This window comes from Diabrotica virgifera, chromosome 1 (genome assembly GCF_917563875.1).
Source record: "Diabrotica virgifera virgifera chromosome 1, PGI_DIABVI_V3a".
Taxonomy (NCBI): domain Eukaryota; kingdom Metazoa; phylum Arthropoda; class Insecta; order Coleoptera; family Chrysomelidae; genus Diabrotica; species Diabrotica virgifera.
In genome coordinates this window covers 224412870-224437900 of record NC_065443.1, presented here as the reverse complement: position 1 = coordinate 224437900, position 25031 = coordinate 224412870, and the positions used below count along the sequence as shown (strand labels likewise).

General features: G+C 33.9%; 1 protein-coding gene across 1 annotated transcript in view; it reads right to left on the bottom strand.

Annotated features, from left to right (window-relative positions):
* The window catches only part of LOC126892888 (protein O-mannosyl-transferase TMTC1-like), a 603242-nt gene that overhangs the window by 383239 nt on the left and 194972 nt on the right, over positions 1–25031 (bottom strand). The gene's annotated exons all lie outside the window — the stretch shown is intronic.

Sequence of the window (25031 nt, the reverse complement as noted above, 5' to 3'; positions counted from 1 at the left end):
AACCAAATTCTTCTTCTGTAATATTGTTGCGACCAACACAAACCGAGATACGGCATATTAATGGTTAGATTTTTCCGATAAATTCATAATTTGAAATATTTAAAGCCAAATAACAGGAAAACTTTGCATTTTTCGAGGAAAACTTACTTCTAATCTTTTTTTAAGTATACAATAAGACCTTTCTAAAGAAAATAATACAAAGTTTTTAGTATAAAAATTGAGCGACTTCGGTTCACTTGAAAAAGATCGGTACCTGCTTTTCTCTGCGAAAAAATCAGTGAAAACAACCCCCTAACTACCCTCCCAATTAAAAATTGGTGTTCATCTTTCTGTAGTTCCTTTTATATTTGCATTATCAATACACCCAAGAAGTTTGACATAAACAAAAGGCCTAATTTTAGAAAAAATTTTCTTCAAAATATCTACGAAAATACTGGAGATACGAAAAAAATGACAGGCTACTAAATTGTAGCTTTTTAATAACTAAATTTTCCTTGTGCATGGATTTTCATAACATTGAACAGTTAGCGAGATAAATCTGCTTAAAACCTCTATTTAAGAGCAAACACCTTATTCTAACCATTTAAACCCACCCTAATTAAAAACTAAGGGATCTTACGGAATTTAATTTACATAGTCTTATAGCTCTTCAAAAATCCTACAAAAATGTGTTTGAAAAAGTTTCTCATCAAAACCCGCTACTCTAAACCGCTTATCAAAAATCGTCTCCTGGAGCTCAGTATAGTGGTAAAACTCAAGGGAAAAAAGAAACCCTCAGAAAATACCATTACTCATTTCATAAGTAATTCTAATGAGCAGACTAGGTGATATCGCAATGTCACAAAATTATTTAAAATGGCGTTGGCACATAAACACCACCCTAATACTAAACTGGATCAGGTTCAAGAAGACCTTATTATCAGAAAACGATAGGTCTGGATATCGCGTATGAAAAAAAGTTGATTAATAGCAAGCTGAAAATTTGTTAATAGCTTAAGGGTGTCTAGTCGGACAAACTTTGATATATGGGAACACTGGAACAGGGGAAGTTTTAATTGTGAAACAGGTTATAAATTTGAAACGGTCAGACCACGAAAACGGCACATGTATTTTGTCCGACAGAACAGACTTAAACTCTCCGAACAGAGATTAAACTCTCATGCAAAAATCAGACTGCTATTTACCACCAAATGGGCGTTTTAATGAGTGGAACATGTAGAATGTGTCAAATGACGGAAATTATGACAGGTGATAAATAGCAGTCTGATTTTTGCATGAAAGTTTAATCTCTGTTCGGAGTGTTTAAGTCTGTTCTGTCGGACAAAATAAATGTGCCGTTTTCGTGGTCTCACCGTTCCAAATTTTTAACCTATTTCACAACTAATACTGCCCCTGTTACAGTGTTCCCATATATCAAAGTTTATCCGACTAGACAAAGACAACCTTAAGCTATTAACAAATTTTCAGCTTGCTATTAATCAACTTTTTTTTCATACGCGGGATCCAGACCTACAAGAACGAGCAGTGAATGAGGTTTGCATCAGAACTCAGAATCAGCTTCTACAAAACAACTTTAGAGTAGGGACCCGTGGGTAAACTGTGCGATATAACGAGTATGCAAAACAAAGGGACTACTGATGTAGTGAGGAGTAGGGAGGACATGTAGGAGAATGCTCCCTAGTCGTTACCCGAATCCCCGAGAAAATAGTTGATAATGCAACTATCATGGCTTTTACTTACGTTTCCATTATGCTAAACCACTACTTTAAATATAAACAGAACTTACATAACTCTGTTCTATTTCTTTGACCAATACATAAAAACACCCTGCAAGATTAAAAAATATGTCCTCAGGAAGCTTCGTGTTTTACATCTTTGCAGGGAGATCATGGATATCGTCTCTTCTAATCCCTGCCTCCCATACCTTTTCTTCCTCGTACGGATGTCTTTGCATATTATACACAGTAAAATTTATGTGAAGAATTCAGTGTTAGTTTTGTATCAGGTTTGGTTGCTATTTAGTAAGTCCTTTAGCATTTGAACCTCATGCGCATGTAGAAAAATAAGGCTCCTGTGTATAATACTGTATAATGTATAACACACGAAATAAATAAAAAAAACAGTCGGCGTCGCTGATATCTTTTAGGAGGATGCGGTTTTCTGTTTTAAATACAAAATAAGAATAAAAACAAAAAATATAATATTTTTATTTTTCTTATAATAATTGTCAATTTTTAATATGTACGGCAAGTAATATTAAATAAATCAGATCAACTTACTTCACTGATCAGGTATATTTAGTAATTTATGTTGTAATATATATTTTTTTATTTTATTTTTGCCCGGTTGCACCAACAGATCTTAAGCTTAAGTCGAGAATATCATAAGAATTAATATAATATAATTATAATATATTACAATAAGAATACGATAATATAATAATAGATATAATTGATAATAAGGTAAGAATCTAAAATTACGGTGCAACGTAAGTGATACTCAGTAAGGCCCTATGTATAAGTAAAGCTTAGCTAAGCTGGAGCTTAAGATCTGTTGGTGCAACCAGGCGTTAGAGACCCATAATCCATATTAGCCACGCAGGATTATTAGTTGAGTAACATACAAAAGGTTTCGATTTATCTACATTAAATAAAACAGCTGTATATTTGTATAAATGTGTAATAATTTGATGTGGTTTTTAGTAATTTCGATTTAGGATATTGTAATTATTTTATCCCTCAAATATTGTGTTAAATATGATTAAACTACAGTTAATTTTAATGAGATTGACATTTTATGTTTGCTTTGAATTTCGGACTCTAATGCTTAAATCGTTAAAAAAATTAATAGATATATTTTAGGATTTTAACCTGTAAATATTCATAATTGGCGGTAACTGTTAATGATCAATTTGACCGTGGTCATTTTTTATCTTCGGTTTTAGCCGGTAGATCTCTATATGTGAATTTGTTGTATTCCATATAGCCAGTTTTGGGTCTTTCTTCATCCGGTTAAGCAGGTTAATACCCATGTTAAATTCCAGACAGGCATTTCTTGATAACTTAATCAATATGTATGTTTCTCTCAGAGCACCTTATAATTCAATATTTAAAGTATGACTGGAGTCGATTCTATGGTCGTTTTCGTTATATTTGGAAGCTCAGAGAAGTAACTCTCTTCTGAGCTTTTTTCTGAACAACCCATTTTGTTTGAATATTGCTGGCAACTTGTTTGGAAAAACTGCCTGGTAAAGCAGTGCGCTTTTACCGTGCTAAGGCTATAATATCCCAAAGTCACGGTTTTTATCCCATATAAAACAATATTTAATTTGTTGTGGGATCGGTATTCACCGGAGGGACCGCAGACGTTCGGATACAATTAGCGTCTCTTCGCAAAGAAAATGACGTCGACTTTGCAAAGTAACAAGACGCTTACTCAACACACACACTACACATTACTCCCTTGAGTTAGTGATAAGTTATAGTCTAAAAACAATTATAAAATTGCCTGGCCAGTTGATTGTGAAAACCAGTGCCAATAAAACACAAAACACACATAATATTTAATTTAAACCTGCCACAACAAAATAGTTTCAGTTTCTTCCCTTTATTTTATCTTAGTTCTTTTTCAGTTAAATTTCTAAAATCAAGTTTGTTGCCGCCCTTGATATACAAGGGCAGCAACAAGTATATAAGGTGTAATGGGCCGAAAAGTATTGAGTATATTTTTGAGTAGTAGGTATAGATAAAATGTAGATGCAGAACTCAGAGAAACAGGAGGGACAGATAGGAAAACAACAGAACAACTACACAATATACAAAAATGTAGACAACGAGGTATTAAACAAAACTATGGCAAACAAATCATACCAACACTGACAATTAATATAGGCAGTCTAGACACCGAAGAACACTCGAAAGAAATCAAAACAGAAGTACCTAATTGACGCAGCAAGAAAGGTCGTAAGCAGGAAAAATAAAAAAAAACACAACACGAATGGTTGATGAGTGGAAAGAGGTCATACAGAAACAATACCAAGAATACAATAAATATGCGGAAAGAATAATCAGAGAAAGAAGGGCAAACTACGAAGATGCAAGATGGAGGGCCAATAAAATATGCCGAACAGAGAAAAGAAAAAAGAGTAATACACAGAACATGGAGAAAAATCTTGAAAGCAACGATATAAGGGAAGGGTATACATATTGATGTGATCTTGATTATTGATATGAGATAATATTCTTATATGTTACTTAATTTAATCAATGTATTAATACTAATCTAATTAATTAACCAGATCACATATCAATATGTTTTCAATCTCAGGGCGAATTATAAATTAATTACTTACTTCCGTGGCTTCTAAATATTTCTTAATGGTTCCTAATCGGGATAGAAAAGAAAAGAGTAAAAAAAATACACATATGGGTTACAATTATAATCAAAATATTTTTTATTTTATTTATAAGGCAATCAATGCTTAATATTTGCTATTTCTTATTATTCTTAAACATAACATTTACAAATGGGAATCTTATTTCCTTTTGGTTTTCAATTGAAAGTTTTTATTAACATTTAACTATTAGGAGTTATTAGGAACAACTCTATTTAAGTTTGATGAAGCTTTTCTGATATTATTGATTATGTTATTCAATTTTTTTATGTGGAATTTAATACGAAAAACCCATACTTTCATGTCCAAACAAATGAGACTGACCTTTTCCTGGTGAACTGAAAATGTCCTCACACAAGACCCTTTCCTGCTATCCTTGGCTGCGATCAAACCTCGTCCTGGCTTCCAGTGATGTTCTCCTTTGAAAAACTAGCTCGAATAGCTCTCGTTCCTGCTTTTGTCGTGATGCTGTGTTCTACCTTTTTCGAAACTGCTATCAGCTACCGGGACACTCTGGGCTCAAGGAGGTTCTTTTACTCTCGACCTGCCCTACTTCTCGTTCCACGATAGATACTCCACACTCACGGAACTACACCGGCTTTCTCACTCCTCGAACACTATCGTCTACTACTCGACTTCACTTCTCGACAGCTCCAAACATTCTGATCTCACTTTGTCATCCATTCCCCTACTTTCTAAATATCCCTTCCAGATTCACAAATCAATCTTCCACCACCAACTCTCATTCGTAATATTCCTCAAAACCAATTTTTAATCTTTCTAAATATGCTTAATGGATTTCAAAAGAAAATATTTAATTCCCATTCTAAAATACTTTCTAACTATTTACAAATTTTAATGACCTATTCTCTCTTTCAAATGAGTCTTATTTAGCATAGGCTAATGATCGAAACCTTCCGCGAAAAACGATAACGAACTATCATCTATTTCACTGAGTTTTATTTAGCATAGGCTAATGATCGACCTTCCGAGAAGAACGATAATGGTACGCGTCATTCACTTTGTTTATCTAAGCACATTGTTCCGAGTTTCGTACGCTTATTCTAATCACTTCTTAAAATTAAATATAACAATTTGTTGTATACAGGTTGTTTTAAATTTATATGCCCGTGGTTGAGAAAATTGAAAATATTTTATATTAAATTGAATTCTGTTTATAATTATCAAAATTTAATTTTCATATCAAATAGAAATATAACAAATCCCCGCCTTGTATTCGATAAAATTTATCTGCATTTTTAAATAAATTTTCTCGAGGCAAAACCAACTCCCTGTATATTTCCTTACTTTAATCTACGTCTTATATCCTAACTTACTATCTACTTTATGTAATTCTGTCTTTTATTCGGGATATTTGTATACATCGTGAATATTATAAATTCCTCGGATTTTTTCCGAGTTCCTGTGCCTCAACTCATAACTATTTATCCCATTTTCATTATTCACGATGTACGGGCCTTCGAAAACAGGCATCAACTTTGCGCAAATGCCCCCAGGAAGATTTGATACTCGTAATGCCCTCACGAGTACTTTTTCACCCTTTTGGAAAGTCACTGGTCTTCTTTTTCTATTGTTTTCCTGTCTTTGGATATATTTTTCGTTGCTTCGCCGTAATCTTCTCTGTACGGTTTCAAACACCTGTTGATATTCTTTTGGCTCTTGATCTTCCCATGGCCTTATCGGCAATACACCCTTCATGATGTATTCTGGGGTCTCTTTTGTTACTGTGCTCGGAATTGTATTTAGATACCTTTCTATTTCCGCCATTTTCCTGTCCCAGTGGCGATGTTGACCATCTGTTGCAATGCGAAGAAATTTCGTCACTTCCTGTATGAATCGTTCCGAAGGATTACTCTGTGGATGCCTGATGCTGACAAAATTTGTCTCTATTCCTCGTTCTCGAAGTTGTCCCTTGAAACGATCATTTCGGAAATACGTTGCATTGTCCAGTAGAATCTTTTTTGGTGTTCCTACTATGGCTATAAAATTGTCGATTTTTCTTAATATCTCCTCCCCCTTTGTGGTGCGGCAACTATATAATTTTACGTATTTTGAAAACACATCCACCATTACCAGAATATGTTTGTTCCTTTTAGTGGTCATAATTAGATCGCTTAACATATCTATTGCTACAATGTCTAGTTTGTTTCGGGCTTCAATATTTTTGGCAATATTTTCGTTTTTGAAATTCCGACTCTTATATTTTTGACATACATCGCACTTCTGGGTAATTTCCTTTGCAATGCGGTAATCCTGTCGGCTGATGTAATTTTCCCTAAAAACGAGCCAAACTTTTCTGCTACCGATATGCCCATTGTCCTCATGTAATTTCTTTATTATCTTTTCGGCCAATGTCTGTGTCACCAAATATAGTTCCTTTCCGTCTATTCTCTTAAAATATATGTCATTTTCTACTTCCGCTCTTCTTTTCTCTCTTTCCTCTAGGTCTTCTTGGTTTGTCCTTATCTCATTTAACGAATATATCCCTTCTTCTTGTATTAATCTATTTAGTCCCACCTGTAGAGTAATTGTTTCCTTTTTTCCCGTGTCCTCATCCCGTGTTAGAGCGTCGGCTATTATGTTGTCTTTTCCTTTTATATATCGGAACTCAAAATCATACTCCTGTAATAATAGAATGCCTCTATGTATTCTATTATTTACTAATCTATTCTTCATGATATGTACTAAAGCTGCATGGTCTGTTTCGATTGTGAATTTTGCTCCCAATAAGTAAAACCTCAATTTGTTTACGCAATATAGTACACTGGCAAACTCCAATTCTGTAACACTATATTTTCTCTCATGTGTTTTAGTCACTCGCGATATAAAACATATCGGCACTTCTTGGTCGTTTTGTATTTGAGACAGAACTCCTGCAAATTTTTGTATGGACGCATCAGTTCGGAGTATAAAAGGTAAATTGTAAATGGGGTGGTATATTTTCGTTCCTTTTGCGAATTCTCGTTTTAATGTTTCGAAAGCTTCCTCCTGTTCTTCTTTCCAATTCTATTTTATTCCTTTTTTAAGCAACTTTATCAGAGGGATTTCCTTTTGGCTCAAATCGGGAATCAGTTTTTTAAAATAATTAATCGTGCCAAGAAAACCTCTCAATGTTTTCAAATTCCTTGGTCTTGGGTATTCATCTATGAGCTTGACTCTGTCTTCGGATAATCTTACTGTTTTGGTGTCCAATTGAAAACCCAAATAAATGACTTCTTTTTGAAAAAATTGACATTTTTCTATGTTTAATTTCAATCCCGCTGTGTCCAATTCTTCCAGAATTATTTCTATGTGTTTCAGATGACTCTGAGTATCTTGTGAAAAAATTAATAAATCATCGATATAATGAACTATGAAATCTTCGTGGCGATTCAAAATGGTATGTAGAGCTCGGACGAGTGCAGCACAAGCACTCTGCAATCCAAACGGCACTACCTTAAACCGGTAGACAATACCATCAATAGAAAAAGCGGTGTAGTTTCTACACTTTTCAGCTAACGGTATCAACCAAAAACTGTGTTTTAAGTCAATTTTCGAAAATATGTGTGACCCCGTGATTCTTCCAAAAATGGCCTCGATGTTTAGAGGTGATTCATATTGTGATACAGTGTGCTGGTTGATATTCCTGGCATCTAAACATAATCTCAATTCTCCACTGCTTTTCTTTACTATCACAATCGGGTTAACATACGGTGAATCACATCTTTCGATGATTTGATCTTCCAACATTTTATTTATTTCTTCTTTCACCTCTTGTCGATACTTGTATGGAATCGGGTAAGTCTTTGATCGAAAATTTCCCAAGTTTTTCACCTCAAATGAATGTTCGTACTTTTTAGCCACTCGGTTTTCCTCATTGATCAAATTTTCGTAGTTTCTTAACATCAACCGCAATTCTTTTTCTTTCCCTTCTCCACATATCAATTTTCTGTCTTTTTTCTCAGATTCTTCACACATGTTTACCGTGCATTCTGCATCCTCGTTTGCATATACCTCCTCTTCAAATACCACTGTTTTAATCATATTCTTTTCACTTTCATTTTTTAGCTTTATTTCTTCTTCTGGGCTCAACTCTTCTTTTGAGGAGCCACAGGTTTCATTTTCTTTTATCTTTTTCTGACCTTTTCTCCTTTTTTTTCTTTGTCCTTGCTTCGCTGCCAAATTCATTTCCACTGTTTGTTCTTTACCTGATTCGTCCGTATTTTGTTTCTCATGTTCCTTGTCCTGTTCTTTTTCTTTTTCTTCTGTTAGTTTCATCGTATTATTTTTAAAATCTATCACTACATGTTTTTCTGCCAATTCGTCCACTCCTACTATCATGTCATGTGACATGTTTGGCAGTATTACACATTGTAGTGCATACATATTCTTGCCCAGTCGTACCATTACTCGTATGCCTTCATTTATAGTTGCCAATGTCCGTTTGTTTGCGCCCACTAAATTTACCCTAGGTATTTTATAAATTAAATTTGTTAAGTTAACTTCTTCTATTAGTTTTCTGTTGACCAATGTTATTTCCGATCCAGTATCTATCATAATTTTAATTGGTGTCTCGTTGATAAATCCATCCACAAATTTTAAATTAACTCCATTTTTCTTTTCGTTGTTTCCTGCCAATTTAATAAACTCCTTGGGGTGACAAAAGATTCCTGTTTGATTTTTGGTTTTTAGTGAGCGCCGTCGTGAAAAGACGCCGGTTGCTCATCGTTGTTTATATTTTCGTCATAATGTCTCTCTCCGTCATATTCATCTGTCTGGGTATTATTTACTTCTCTTCTATTTTCTCTTGGTCTGTCGGATCTGTTTCGGTTTTCTCGATATCCCTGTTCATTTTGTCTACCATTATTTCTGTTTTCTTGATTTGAGCGTGTGGTGTTTCTATTCTGGTATCCTCGATTTCTGTCCTCATTCCATTGCCTATTTCTTTGTTCATAATTTCCTCTTCCGTTGTCTCTATTTTCGTTTTCCCTTCTGGGATTAAAATCTCGTCTTGTATAGTCCCTCCTATTTTCATTTCTATCTCTGTAATCTTGTGTTTCTCGGGGCCTGTAATCTTCTCGCTACCTTCTTGATTTTCTTTCTCTTAGACGTGATTCTCTTATTTGTAGGAATTGGCATAAACTATCTATGTCTTTGTAATTTTGCAATGTGATATGGTCTTCCAGCGTTTCCTCGAAATGTCTTGCAATCAGTTCGACTAATTGTTCCGATGAGTAATTATATTGTAAATGTTTTGCATTATTGTAAATTTGCAAAGCATATGTCCTTTCTGATACACCCATCCTATCATTGTATTTCCCATTTTGCAATTCCTTGTTAATTTCCAATTGTTGGACTTTTCCCCAGAAATAATTCAAAAATTTTTGTTCAAATTGTTGCCAATTGCCGAATTCTTCTTCTTTACTATCGAACCATAGGCTTGCTTCATATTTGAGATGGTTTCTGATAGTTTCTTTTGCTGTTTCGAAATTTCCGATGCGCTGTATTTTCTTTTTCAGGCTATTTATGAACGGCACTGGGTGTAATCTTCTTACGTCCCCGCCAAACCTTATCTTCACGTCATCTGTGCTATGTATAACCATTTCTCTTCTTTCTCCGACATTTTGTTGAGTATTGATTTCCGCAATCTTTCTTTCCACTTCTTCTATGTCTGCTTGAATAGCGTTTTGCAACTTGTTTTCCAAACTTTCCATTTCTTTTTTCTGGCAATTCGTTATCTCCTTTATTTTATTTTGAATTTTCATTTCTTGTTCTTTCATCTCGTTTTTCATTGTTGTCAAACATCCTTTTACTTCCTTTTCATACTTTCCTATGCGTTCCTCCATTTTCTTGTTGTTCTCTTCTATTGCTTGTTTTGTTTCCTTCTGATTTTCTTGCATTATTCTTTTTGTTTCATCTATTGCTTGTTTTGTTTCTCTTTGATTGTCATCCAGTTTTTGTTGTGTTTCATCCATTTTTTGTGACTGGAGTTGCATAAGTTGTAATAGTTTATCTATTCCTGATAATTCTTGCTGTTCTGATGCCATGATTGTCGTGTCTAAAATATCTTCTTGGTCTGAATATTCTTTTTGTTTTTTTGTTGTCCTTGCTTTGGCTTCTTGTCACAGACATTTGTTTTCAAGAAGTACTGTCCCCGCCAAATATGAAATTTTACTAGTATGTTACCAAGACGACTTTTTCTCACCCAAATATTATAAATTGTCAATAAATATATCAAATGCAAATATCGTAAAAATAAAATATTAAATCAGCTATGTAAAATTTGTACCTAAAGAGATCTAAAATTTTATGTTATCACATGTAAGTATCTCACTTTTTACCACAGGCATATAAATTTTCAAATACCGGCTTTACTCTTTCTATCCTTCAAATTTGCCACTAGAAATACTTTACAATGCCCCACGTTGGGCGCCAGTTGATGTGATCTTGATTATTGATATGAGATAATATTCTTATATGTTACTTAATTTAATCAATGTATTAATACTAATCTAATTAATTAACCAGATCACATATCAATATGTTTTCAATCTCAGGGCGAATTATAAATTAATTACTTACTTCCGTGGCTTCTAAATATTTCTTAATGGTTCCTAATCGGGATAGAAAAGAAAATAGTAAAAAAAATACACATATGGGTTACAATTATAATCAAAATATTTTTTATTTTATTTATAAGGCAATCAATGCTTAATATTTGCTATTTCTTATTATTCTTAAACATAACATTTACAAATGGGAATCTTATTTCCTTTTGGTTTTCAATTGAAAGTTTTTATTAACATTTAACTATTAGGAGTTATTAGGAACAACTCTATTTAAGTTTGATGAAGCTTTTCTGATATTATTGATTATGTTATTCAATTTTTTTATGTGGAATTTAATACGAAAAACCCATACTTTCATGTCCAAACAAATGAGACTGACCTTTTCCTGGTGAACTGAAAATGTCCTCACACAAGACTCTTTCCTGCTATCCTTGGCTGCGATCAAACCTCGTCCTGGCTTCCAGTGATGTTCTCCTTTGAAAAACTAGCTCGAATAGCTCTCGTTCCCGCTTTTGTCGTGATGCTGTGTTCTACCTTTTTCGAAACTGCTATCAGCTACCGGGACACTCTGGGCTCAAGGAGGTTCTTTTACTCTCGACCTGGCCTACTTCTCGTTCCACGATAGATACTCAACACTTACGGAACTACACCGGCTTTCTCACTCCTCGAACACTACCGTCTACTACTCGACTTCACTTCTCGACAGCTCAAAACATTCTGATCTCACTTTGTCATCCATTCCCCTACTTTCTAAATATCCCTTCCAGATTCACAAATCAATCTTCCACCACCAACTCTCATTCGTAATATTCCTCAAAACCAATTTTTAATCTTTCTAAATATGCTTAATGGATTTCAAAAGAAAATATTTAATTCCCATTCTAAAATACTTTCTAACTATTTACAAATTTTAATGACCTATTCTCTCTTTCAAATGAGTCTTATTTAGCATAGGCTAATGATCGAAACCTTCCGCGAAAAACGATAATGAACTATCATCTATTTCACTGAGTTTTATTTAGCATAGGCTAATGATCGACCTTCCGAGAAGAACGATAATGGTACGCGTCATTCACTTTGTTTATCTAAGCACATTGTTCCGAGTTTCGTACGCTTATTCTAATCACTTCTTAAAATTAAATATAACAATTTGTTGTATACAGGTTGTTTTAAATTTATATGCCCGTGGTTGAGAAAATTGAAAATATTTTATATTAAATTGAATTCTGTTTATAATTATCAAAATTTAATTTTCATATCAAATAGAAATATAACAATATATATCTAAAATTCAAGAGATGAGTCCAAAATCTTAACAAAACTACTCAGAAATCAAAAAATCGATCCAATAGAAATAAAATCAATCTGGAAAACCTTTTTCTACACTCTTTTAGGGACGTAAGAAGATGTGATATGCATCACAGTGACACAGGCTCTCACCGACACTATTTAACCTGACTCTCGCGTAAGTGAAGTGAGAAGACAGTTGAATTGTTGAATGTATGTAGGAAGAGCTAATCTTTTAATAACGGAAATATTTAAGATATAGGTATACACCTATACATACAAATTATACACTAAGCAGCAAAATTAACGCACCACCTTAAAAATTTTACTTTTTTGACGCCTCGAATTTTCTAAACTTGTTCTATTTAAGCGATTTTTTAGTATGTTATAACCATAATCTTTAGGAATATCGACGTGGCAGTATTCTTGCTAGACAGGCAAATGTCATTGTATAACGGGTTTAACAACCATACTGTGTTTTTTCCTCGAAGTTTTGAAATTAAAACTTAATTTTAGGCTTTGGCTGTCTTAATATTCTGTTTTTTGATTAATCCGCTTATGTTGGATAATAAATAAGTTAGGTACCTTAACAACTAGGCATGATTTTCATCAATAAATCCCCATTTTCTATTTAGTATAATAAACAAGCATAAAGTAGGCTATGAGAAATTAAAAATTTGATAAATTAATGTCAAATTGTTAACAGTCAAAAAGTATCTAAGTTCTTCGTAAGTACGTAGTACATACTTCGCAGGTATGTCATTCGCTGTGTAAGGTCACTACTTGAACCCACTCGTCACGAGTCAAATTCTTTGTAGGCCGTTCCATTTCCACCAAACAAGAAAAAATGACGGACTTAATTGAAACTTTAAGTAATAAATGTACTCATTTTCACAACAGACCACATAATTTTTGACTTTTAATATCTATCAAGCTGTTAATTTTTGATAGCCTAATTTAGGCTTGTTTAAAATTAAGCAAAACAACTAAGGATTTATTAATGAAAGATATGGCCAGATGTTAATGTGCCTAACTTTTTTATTATCCAATTATATTAACTATCCGGATGAATAATATCTCGCCCCGCTGTCGCTCGTGCTCTAAACATCGCGTGCGTTCGCAAAAAGCATACTTCACGAACTGTTTCATAAATAACTATTATCTATGTATAAACATTCTCAATTTCTTTGCAACACGAAAATGCAGCAGCTGTATAATCCTATGTTCAAATCTGAGAGTACAGGAAGAGTCTATACCGGTTTCGGTGGTTGTTTCCCCCTCATCAGTAGTCCCATATTTTCTTCTCTCAGATTCTTCCACGTACCACACACTGGGCCTTTCCGAATTGCAAAGAAAGAAATGTCACTGATGAACTAGGGCCATCTACCGAAAAAAAAAGTAAGTTATCAATCGAAGTAGCACAGAAAACGATAATAAATATCGTCTCCATACCACCAGATTGACAGCACGTGGAATACTTTCTTTGGTTACACCTCCTGAAATTTTCAAAATTTATAAATCATACAGGATGCCGAGAAAATTAAGATGAGAGAATTTTAAATAATTCACACCTCATCTGCTCATGATGAGTTGTGAATTGTTTAAAATTTTCTCATCTTAATTTCCTCGGCATCCTGTATGATTTATAAATTTTGAAAATCTCAGGAGGTGTAACCAAAGAAATTATTCCACCTGTTGTCAATCTGGTGGTATGGAGACGATATTTATTATCGTTTTCTTTGCTACTTCGATTGATAACTTACTTTGTTTTTCGGTAGATGGCCCTAGTTCATCCGTGACATTTCTTTATTTGCAATTCGGAAAGGCCGAGAGTGTGGTACGTGCAAGAATCTGAGAGAAGAGGATATGGGACTACTGATGAGGGGAAACAACCCCGAAACCGGTATAGACCCTTCCTGCACTCTCAGATTTGACCATAGTATTATGCAGCTGCTGCATTTTCGTGTTGCAAAGAAATTGAGAATGTTTATACATTTTTAATTCATTTACTCTTTTGTTTGAGCATTAAGGAATCTTTCTTGTTGGAGATTTTACCACGCTGAGCAGATGAGTTGTGAATTATTTAAAATTCTCTCATCTTAATTTCCTCGGCATCCTGTATGTTTTATAAATTTTGAAAATCTCAGAAGGTGTAACCAAAGAAAGTATTCCACCTGTTGTCAATCTGGTGGTATGGAGACGATATTTATTATCGTTTTAGTTAACTATTATCTACTTTATCTCATATTATGTATAAGTTTTTAGTTTGTGAAAACTGTCATTATAGATAGCAGTTCGTGAAGGATTTAAAGTGTGCGTGAAGTAACAATGTATTTTGAATGGGATTTACTTTTTCGCACTGTTTTTTGGCACACTTTTATATAATCAAATATCCCTAAATTTCGCGTTGTCATGGTGATGACATGTGAACAATAAATTACAACAAAATTTTGACAGTTTTGTGGTTTGATAGAAGTTAGAATTTTTAAATGTCAAAGTTCTAAAAATTTTAGAATAGAAATGAATTCCAGTGACGAAGAGTTACAGTTTTTTTATTTGTTTATCGTAGATAAAATATTGTATGAAACTCTGCGTGAAGTAATTTTTGCGAACTTACGCGATGTATAGCACTCGCGCCGCTGTCGCTTGTGCTCTAAACATTGCGTGCGTTTGCAAAAAGCATACTTCACGAACTGTTTCATAAATAACTATTTCACTAAGTGCTAATTACACAAAATCTACTAACTACATATAAAATAAAACAAATAACTTAAAATTTTATTAGTTCGAACAATACAAGAAATTTGTTCCCTAATAACACGCGCTACTATCAAAACGACCGGGTGAGACCAACTAAAGATTTAATTACGCTCCCTTATCGACGTAAGCATTGAAACTTCCGGAAACATCTGGGACATATTAAAGATAACCCCAAACAGGCATTCTCAGAATTTGTACTGAAAAATACTGATAAGTTTTTTGTACACACTTCAATGAATGGGAAAAGCAAAGTATTTTTGAAGTGTATAAAATTATTTAATTTCCTAGCTGAGCGCTTTCCGCTTACAAACCAATCTTCAGAGCTATGGTCAAAGGCTTAAAGTACCACTATAAAGAGGGATCTCAATTTTTATTTGAAAAATTTTTACAAACCGATACACCATTATAATAAAATTAAAATGGTAAATAGTTATTTTAATCTGAAACTTTCCTTGTTGAAAGATATTTCTGGTACATCCTTAATCTGCGAATTTTACAATTTATAAGACAGAAGACGACAAACATAGAAAACAAAAAGGAAACTACTATATGCAGTCACATTCCGTTTTCATTCGTCTAGGAAAAGGACAAAAAGAATCATCCTAGTACTCAAATCTGAGTAAAAACTGAAAAGTGAAAAACGGTTTTTGCTTGTTTTCAATTCAGAGGGATGCAAAATCCTTGGACAGCTGTTTTTGCCTTACAGGATTCCTCAGTATAACTAGGAGAGCACACCTTTAAAAGATGTCGCTGAATTGCGTCTCAATGGGGATTTCAATGATATTTGAAATTTCCCTTAAATAGATGGACTGGTTGGTTTTCGCTTCAGAGGTGTGCACGCTAGCTCTGTGAGGAAACCTGTAAGGCAGAAACAGCTCTCCAGGGATTGCGCATCCCTCTGAATTGAAAACAAGCAAAAACCACCTTTTACTTTTCTATCTATACTCAGATTTGAGTACTAGGATGTTTCTTTCTATCCTTTTCCTAGACGAATGGAAACGGAATGAGACTGCGTATAGTAGAGTCCTTTTGGTTTTCTATATTCGTCGTCTGCTGTCTTATAAATTGTAAAAGTCGCAAATTAAGGATGTACCAGAAATGACTTTCAACAAGAAAAGTTTCAGATTTAAATAATTATTTACCATTTTAATTTTATTTTAATGGTGAATTCTGCATTCACCATTATGTTTGTTTAAGAGATATCGCCGAATTGCGTCCCAATGGGGATTTCAGTGATCTTTAAAATTTCCCTTAAATAGATGGACTGGCTTGTTTTCGCTTTAGATGTGTGCACGCTAGCTCTGCTGAGGAAGCCTGTAAGGCAGAAACAGCCTTCCAGGGATTGTGCATCCCTCTGAATCGAAAACAAGCAAAACAATATTTTACTTTTCTATCTTTACTTAGATTTAAGTACTAGGAAATCTATTTCTGTCCTTTTCCTAGACGAATGAAAACGGAATGTGACTGCATTTAGTAAAGTCCTATTTATTTTCTATATTTGGCGTGTGCTCTCTAATAAATTGTAAAAATCACAGATTATAAGGATGTACAAGAAATAAGTTTCAACAAGAAAAGTTTCAGATTTAAATAACTATTAACAATTTTAATTTTATTATAATGATCAATTCTGCATCTGGGACTTTTCTTCAGTTTGTTTAAGAGATGTCGCTGAATTGCGTCCCAACGGGGATTTTAATGATCTTTGCAAGTTCCCTTAAATAGATGGGTTTTTGCATCAGAGGTATGCACGCTAGTTCTGCCAAGGAAGCCTGTAAGGCAGAAACAGCTCTCCAGGGTTTGTGCATCCATCTGAATCGAAAACAAGCAAAAACCATCTTTTACTTTTTAATCTTTACTCAGATTTGAGTACTAGGATGTTTCTTTCTGTCCTTTTCCTAGACGAATGAAAACGGAATGTGACTGCATCTAGTAAAGTCCGTTTTATTTTCTATATTCGTTGTTTGCTGTCTTATAAATTGTAAAAGTCGCAGATTAAAGATGTACCAGAAATAACTTTCAACAAAAAAGGTTTCAGATTTAAATAACTATTTACCATTTTAATTTTACATAAAATAAAAATGTTTACCATTTTTATTCAGTTGCAATGCGAAGGCAAAACAATCTTACTTTTTCACTTAAAACAGGGAGTGCAACCCAGCACTCTAAATCGACGATTTTCGACTCTTATTGAAGTCATCATCGGAGAGGCGTAGGCCTGCTGCTCTCTGCTCGAAGTGACCAACCATGAAATTTTATCCCCACATTGCAACTGACGTGTATGGATTAGGATCTGGCAATTGCCAGATGACGCTAGTCACCTAATCCATACACGTCAGTTGCAATGTGGGGATAAAATTTCATGGTTTGGTCACTTCGAGTAGAGAGCAGCAGGCCTACGCCTCTCCGATGATGACTCTAATAAGAGTCAAAAATCGTCAAAAATCGTGCTGGACTGCGCTCCCTGTTATAAGTGAAAAATAAGATTGTTTTTTCTTCGCATTGCAACTGAATAAATATGGTATACATTTTTATTTTATGTTATATTACTATTACTCCTATAGAGTAACTAGGTCCATTTTCCGTTGGAACTTTACCAAGCTGCAGACAGGGGTTTTGAATTGCAACTTTTTAGAATTCCCTTTCTTTTATCGTTACTACAGCATCCACCTGGCTTGCAAATTTTAGAAGCCTTGAAGATGTTACCAGGGAAATGGACCAATAAGTTTTTCAATTTAAAAATCTTTTAGTAATGTTTTTAATATTTTTCAATATTATTGCTCTTGCTATTAGGATTGAAAACTTTACCTTACCATTTTAATTTTATTATAATGGTCAATTCTGCATTCACCGTTATAATATGTTTGTTTAAGAGACGTCGCTGAATTGCGTCCCAATGGGGATTGCAATGATCTTTGAAATTTCCCTTAAATAGATGGGCTAGATGGTTTTCGCTTCAGAGGTGTGCACGCTAGCTCTGCTGAGGAAGCCTGTAAGGCAGAAACAGCTGTTCAGGTATTGTGCATGCTCTGAATCGAAAAAAGCAAATGCCATCTCTTATTTAAAAAATTTTTAATTAAAAAAATTCTTTATGAATTTACAAAAACTTGGTCGAAGGTTGAAATTTTTTGAATGTTAAATTTAGAAAAAAACTTAAAAACATCTAGAAGAGCACATTGGGACCTAAAACACAATCTGTCAATTGCCTCCATTTCAGGTAGTGGGTTCTTAACCTTGCCATGATCAAATTTTTTAATCTGTTTTTTAAGTGCAACTGCGCTGTTCTAGATGACCTTTTAGGTTTTTTAAATTGTACATATGTAAAAAATTTCTCAGCTACGACCAAATTTTTGTAACTTCATAATATAGTCTTGTCGCCAGGGGGTACAACAACCTCCTTTATTCAGATGGACGTACCCAAGTTTTCTGTATGTATTTTGACCCGTTGAATACGAATTTTTTGGGTAACAGTTGATCCGGATGTCGATAAGATTATTATTAAAAAAGAACTTAGGAATTATATAACAGCGATTTTTCGCAAAACAAAACATTTTTTATATTTTTTGGGTCAATCTATGTAAAAAATGTTTCAACAAGTTTTCGACATAGTTTTCGACATAAATGCAGTTGAGCCTTTTAAAAATCGAATAATTGCAATTTTTGAACCCGAATAACCTTTGATTAAGAAATAAAATAGCAATTCTGCTTACGCCTTTGAAAGTTTAAGTCAAACTATACCCGATTTGATTATTTGAATTCCTAAAGATTAATTGCTTTATTAATCCACAAGGAAGAAATTCCTGTAGCTGGCTCTATACCATTAAATTACAAGTAAAATTTAATAAAAAATTTTGTCCTGGTACAAGATATATTTGTTAAAAAAGCCCCTACAGGGCTTCAAACATATAAACAAAACGTTTTCGTTCTGTAACAAGAGCATCATCAGTGTTAACAGCACATGGTGAGCCACCCAAAAATACAAAGTTTGAAACCTTTTACAAATAGATTAAAAGTCTTATATAAATATAAACATTCTAAAATCCAAAGGATAGATAAAATTTCTACGGATGCGGTTTTAGGGCAACATATGACTCCCACAGGTGGTAAGTGGGTCAACTAATTAGGTCATTGTGTTATAAGAGGCAACTTAGTTTCCTGTCACCTCTTATAACACAATGACCTAATTAATTGACCCACTTACCACCTGTGGGAGTCATATGTTGCCCTAAAGCCGCATCCATAGAAATTTTATCCATCCTTTGGATTCTAGGATGTTTATATTTATATAAGACTTTTAGTCTATTTGTAAAAGGTTTCAACCTTTGTATTTTTTGTGTGGCTCACCATGTGCTTGTAACACTGATGGTGCTCTTGATACAGAGCGAAAAAGTTTTGTTTATATGTTTGTAGCCCTATAGGGGCTTTTTAAACTAATATACCTTTTAAAATAATAATATAGGAAAATCTACGGTTTCGATTTGATTAAAATCTGTCTTCCTCCATCCCCCGATAGTACTATTTCTAGGCCTACCTGTTTTCAAGGAGGCTCTGAGGAAGACAGATTTTTACCATCACGGCCGTAGATTCTCGATATAAATTAAAACAATTTATATCGCAGTATGGATAGAACGCCCTCTAACGGGGAATAAGCGAAATGAATTTCGACTCGATTCGAGTTCTCTGCTTAACCCAGGTATAACCATACCAACAGGCACCGCTAGGAAAACATTCCACTTTGCGGTTCAGAGACCCATATGAAACGAGTCTGTGTACTCTATACAGAGTACGGCATTAGTAAAATAATAATATAAGAAAATCTACGGTTTCGTTTTGATTTAAATCTGTCTTCCTCCATCCCCCGATAGTACTATTTCTAGGTCTACCTGTTTTCAAGGAGGCTCAGAGGAAGACAGATTTTTACCATCACGGCCGTAGATTCTCGATATAAATTAAAATAATTTATATCGCAGTATGGATAGAACGCCCTCTAACGGGGAATAAGCGAAATGAATTTCGACTCGATTCGAGTTCTCTGCTTAACCCAGGTATTAACAGGCACCGCTAGGAAAACATTCCACTTTGCGGTTCAGAGACCCATATGTAACGAGTCTGTGTACTCTATACAGAGTATGGCATTAGTAAAACAATAATATAAGAAATATTGTATTGAAATAAGTATATGGTTGTAATAACCATTTGTAATAACCATATACTTATTTCAATACAATATTTCTTATACATATTATTATTTTACTAATGCCATACCCTGTATAGAGTACACAGACTCGTTTCATATGGGTCTCTGAACCGCAAAGTGAAATGTTTTCCTAGCGGTGCCTGTTGGTATGGTTATACCTGGGTTAAGCAGAGAACTCGAATCGAGTCGAAATTCATTTCGCTTATTCCCCGTTAGAGCGGGTTCTATCCATATTGCGATATAAATTGTTTTAATGTATATCGAGAAGCTTCGGCCGTGATGGTAATAATCTGTCTTCCTCAGAGCCTCCTTGAAAATAGGTAGACCTAGAAGTAGTACTGTCGGGGGATGGAGGAAGACAGATTTTAATCAAAACGAAACCGTAGATTTTCTCATATTATTATTTTACTAATGCCATACTCTGTATAGAGTACACAGACTCGTTTCATATGGGTCTCTGAACCGCAAAGTGGAATGTTTTCCTAGCGGTGCCTGTTGGTATGGTTATACCTGGGTTAAGCAGAGAACTCGAATCGAGTCGAAATTTAATATACCTTTTACCAGGACAAAATTTTTTATTAAATTTTACAATTTTTTTATTGTTAAACAAAGCTATAAACACATAGTGCTTGAGTGATCTTTTCAATGCATCTCCCATATAAAATCGAACGAGTAGGCGCGACTACAAACAGGCAATTTGTACGTAGCATGCATTAAAAATCATTAAAACACTATTTGTTTGTAGCTTTGTTTGACAATAAAAAAATTAATTTTTAGCAATGCAAGTAACCAAAACCGATATAATTTGCCTTGAACTTTCAAATCCGGTAAGCAGAATTGCTATTTTGTTTTGTAATCAAAAGTTATTTGGGTTCAAAACTTGCAATTTTTCGATTTTTTGAAAGTTCAACTGCGTTTATCTCGAAAACTGTGCATCCTACGAAAAAACTTGTAAGAAGATCTTGTAACTTTTTGCTTAGAATGACCCAAGAAATACAAAAAAAGTTTTGTTTGGCAAAAATCGCTGTTATGTAATTCCTCAAGCTCTTTGTTTATAACAAACTTGGCGACATTTGGGTCAACTGTTACCCAAAAAATTCGTGTTCTAAGGGTCAAAATACATCAATAAAACTTGGATAAGTCCATCTGAATAAAGGAGGCCGTTGTACCCCCCTGGTGAGCGCACTAATAAGGACATTTTTAATTTAAATTTTATTTCAGTTTAAAATGGGATCCCCCTTTATAGTGGTACTTTAAACCCTTGGACCATAGCTCTGAAGATGGCTTTGTAAGTCGAAAGCACTCAGCAAGAAAACTAAATAATTTAACATACTCCAAAAATAATTTTCTTTTTAGATTAGTTTATTCTTAGGATTGGAAAGGAATATATATTCTAAAAATGTAAACAGATGACATTTTGGAAAAACCGGGTCGAAATGAGCGGGGCATGTGTAATACCGGCACAAAATTCGCAACAAATATTTAGTTATATGCTTTTTTCAATGCGTTTTATTTTATGAGTCCGTGACTATACAGCCTGTCAGAGCCGCCACTGAGGTTCTACTAATTAGATTTCCGCAACTTCTCCGCATAAGAGATCCTTGTGTTTGTTTTTATTTCTTGTTTTCCTTCAACATCAGCGGAGCTCAATCTCTTTAATGCTATTTCGTTTTTCATTTTGTGTAATGGTACTTTGACTAACTGAATATTTCTTGATAATCCTTATTTTTTTTTGTCTGCAATACTTTGTAAATCGTGAAACGATGGTAGGAATACCTTCAGAATTTACTAAATATTAAGAGTAGTATCAATAATTATTGTATAACATTATTCTGAGTACATTATTCTATAATGTATGATACTATTTCTGTCTAACAAGATAAAATGGCTACGGAATGGAATTTTAGCCTTATAATACCCATATACAAGAGGAAAGACAAAGAACAATTTCAAAACTATAGAGATGTAGGTATCGCTTATTAGCACAGCATATAAAGTTCTATCAGTTACCTTTCTAATGATGCTTAATCCGTATTTGAAAGATATTCTAGGCGACTACCATGCGGAAAATATTCTAGTGGGCTCGTATGCACAGTTAATGATAGGAAACATACATCAATGTCATTTAATATAACATCAGAACTTAAACAAAAAGACCCCTTTGTTGCTAAACAACAATGTTTAATATTAGTTTAATTTCGCTCACGCGGTATATTAGTTTTAAGATATAGACATATAAAATGTTTCCTAAAATTCAATTATCTGTACGGATGCCGATACCTGCTTGCAAACTAACTTTTTAAATATAATTCTAATGCGTTCTTAAGAATTATAACAATGACAGTACATATTTAGAAATTCTTATCTCTCAGTTTTTGTTATCCAAAATTCCCAAACAGCCCAACTCACGAGAAAGACGGCTGACGTAAACTTTAACCAAAAAAGGAAAATCTAAAGGTCAAGGAAGACGGTTGCGATGAAAGGGGGTTGGAAGTGTTCTTGTGTTCGGAACAAGTACAGTTGCAAGAGCCAGACGGGACAGTCGAACAGTTGGAGCTCAACGCTCTCGGTTCTGCACAAACCGGACTCTTTAATACGTGTTAAGTAACTACGTAGTGCCAATTCTTTTTATGTTTTCGTGCTTATATTGCGTTTATTGAGCTATCGCAAGCAAGCTATCAGCGTCCAAAATTTCGTTATTGTAATTATTTTTAGTAAATTCAAAACGTCCTTTTCGCATATTTCATTTGTCCCAAAGCTTTGGGTTGTCCTTCGCATAAGTATAGAAAAAGTGAAACCATTTCCATAAGGAACGAAAATTCAGTTTCCCAAGGGGAAAACTAGCGACTTATGACTGGTGCGCGAAACAAAAACGCCAGGACCAAGTGTAAGGACAACAACACCTACATCTTCGCACACCCTTACCACCATTGCTAGTCAATTTGGCCTTATGTTATGCAATAAGTAAAAAAATATTGTATTGTCTAAGCTGACAGGAGGACTTGCGAATTGGTGATCAAAACTATTGTTAGCTTTGCTGATGATCTTGATGCAGTCGCTCATTCTACAATTTTTTTGAAAATAATATTTTTGAATTAAATTAATTGACGCAAAAAGAAAAATGTACGTAATTAATTTAATTCGAAATACAATTTAATGCTGTCACATAATATAATAAAAAGGCTTATTTAGCAAATAAACATTGTTTTTGCATATATTCAATGTTAAAGCTGCCAACCACCTGCCTTTTGGCAATTTGAACATTTAATTTAAACAAAAACAAATGTTTATTTTTGAAATAAACATTTTTTCTGTCTTCTGACAGCAGTAAAATTTATTTTGAATTAAATTAATTACGCACATTCTTTTTTTATGTCAATTAATTTAATTAAAACAGAATTATTGTGACACCCTGTATAACCAAATGTGTTAGTGTTTATAATACTGAATAAATAATTGAGTAACCTTTCAAATGAGCTAGCACACGATCCCTATTTTCATTAAAACAAATAATCGGTTTCGTCATTATACCCAGATGGATGACGTCACTAGTAAGATATATATGCCAAAAATCATAATTTAGAATTAAAAATTGACTCTTTTCAGGTTTTTTTCTTATAGTCGCTGGCTTACGAAATAACGAATTTATTCCTTTCATTTGCACCATATTGTATGTACCTACTGTAAAATAAACTCCCGATATTTGAAGAAAAGATTCTCAGAATTATATTTGGCCGTCAGAGGTGAACTGACAGGAACTGGAAAAGGCATCGCAATGCTGTACTGGTGACTATGTATGGTAGGTACTGAAAACATCGTCAGACATAAAAGCTAATAGGATCAGATGGACACACCGTGTGGTAAGTTCGGAGGAAGACAGAGTGTTAAAGACAGTGTTTTTGAGAGATCAGCCGGTAGAAGATCAATAGGCCGTCTTAGAAAAAGATGGAAGACTGATGTTGAAGCCGATTTATCTAAGATTAAAGTACAATGATGGAAAATGGAAGTACAAGATCGTAGAAAATGGAGGTCCAAAGTGAATAAGGCGAAGAATAAAAATTTAATTGTTGCAATATTTTACCACAACAATTTTTTTCTATTTTTTTTTTCTAATCAGCAGTTTGTAATAGTTACATAATATTGCATAAAAAATAACAAATAACGAACTTAAACAAAGAAAAAATAGAATGTAGGGAAATAATAATAGTTTCGAGATCAAGACATTATGAGGATAATCCCCACAAATATCCAACGAATAAAATATTCACGTTCCACATCACAAGTCCATTATTTCAACCAAATCAAAAAGCAAAAACGAAAAACCAATCATTCTAAATTGTTTTCGTTTCCCACTTGTTTTCGTATCGCTTTCCATCAATCGCAACAGTGTATTGATTTAATGGAAGACATAATCAAATTGAAATTCTACCAAGTATTAACAAGAGTTCGCAACTTGTATCTGTGTATCAAACACAACACCGATAAATCTGAAATTCACTTATATTCCGCTGAAGCTGATATGTAAGTTTTAATAAAGGAAAAGGGACGGACTAGGACGACATCGATGGATTTACAAATAGTAGACGATCCGATATTATAATAGTCCAAGTAATGAAGCTTAAAATAGGACAAAACCTCGCAATTTTTACAGAATAAATCGATTTGCTTGAAAATTTGAGAATAAGTAGTGGATAGCCCAAGGATCAAAATCTATATGATGCGGAAAGGCGCTTTGATCATGGGAGTGGTTGCCACCCCATCACGGGGGTGGAAATTTTTTATTGTATTTTGACCGCAAAAGTTGGCAAAAACATTCATTCTTAGCAAA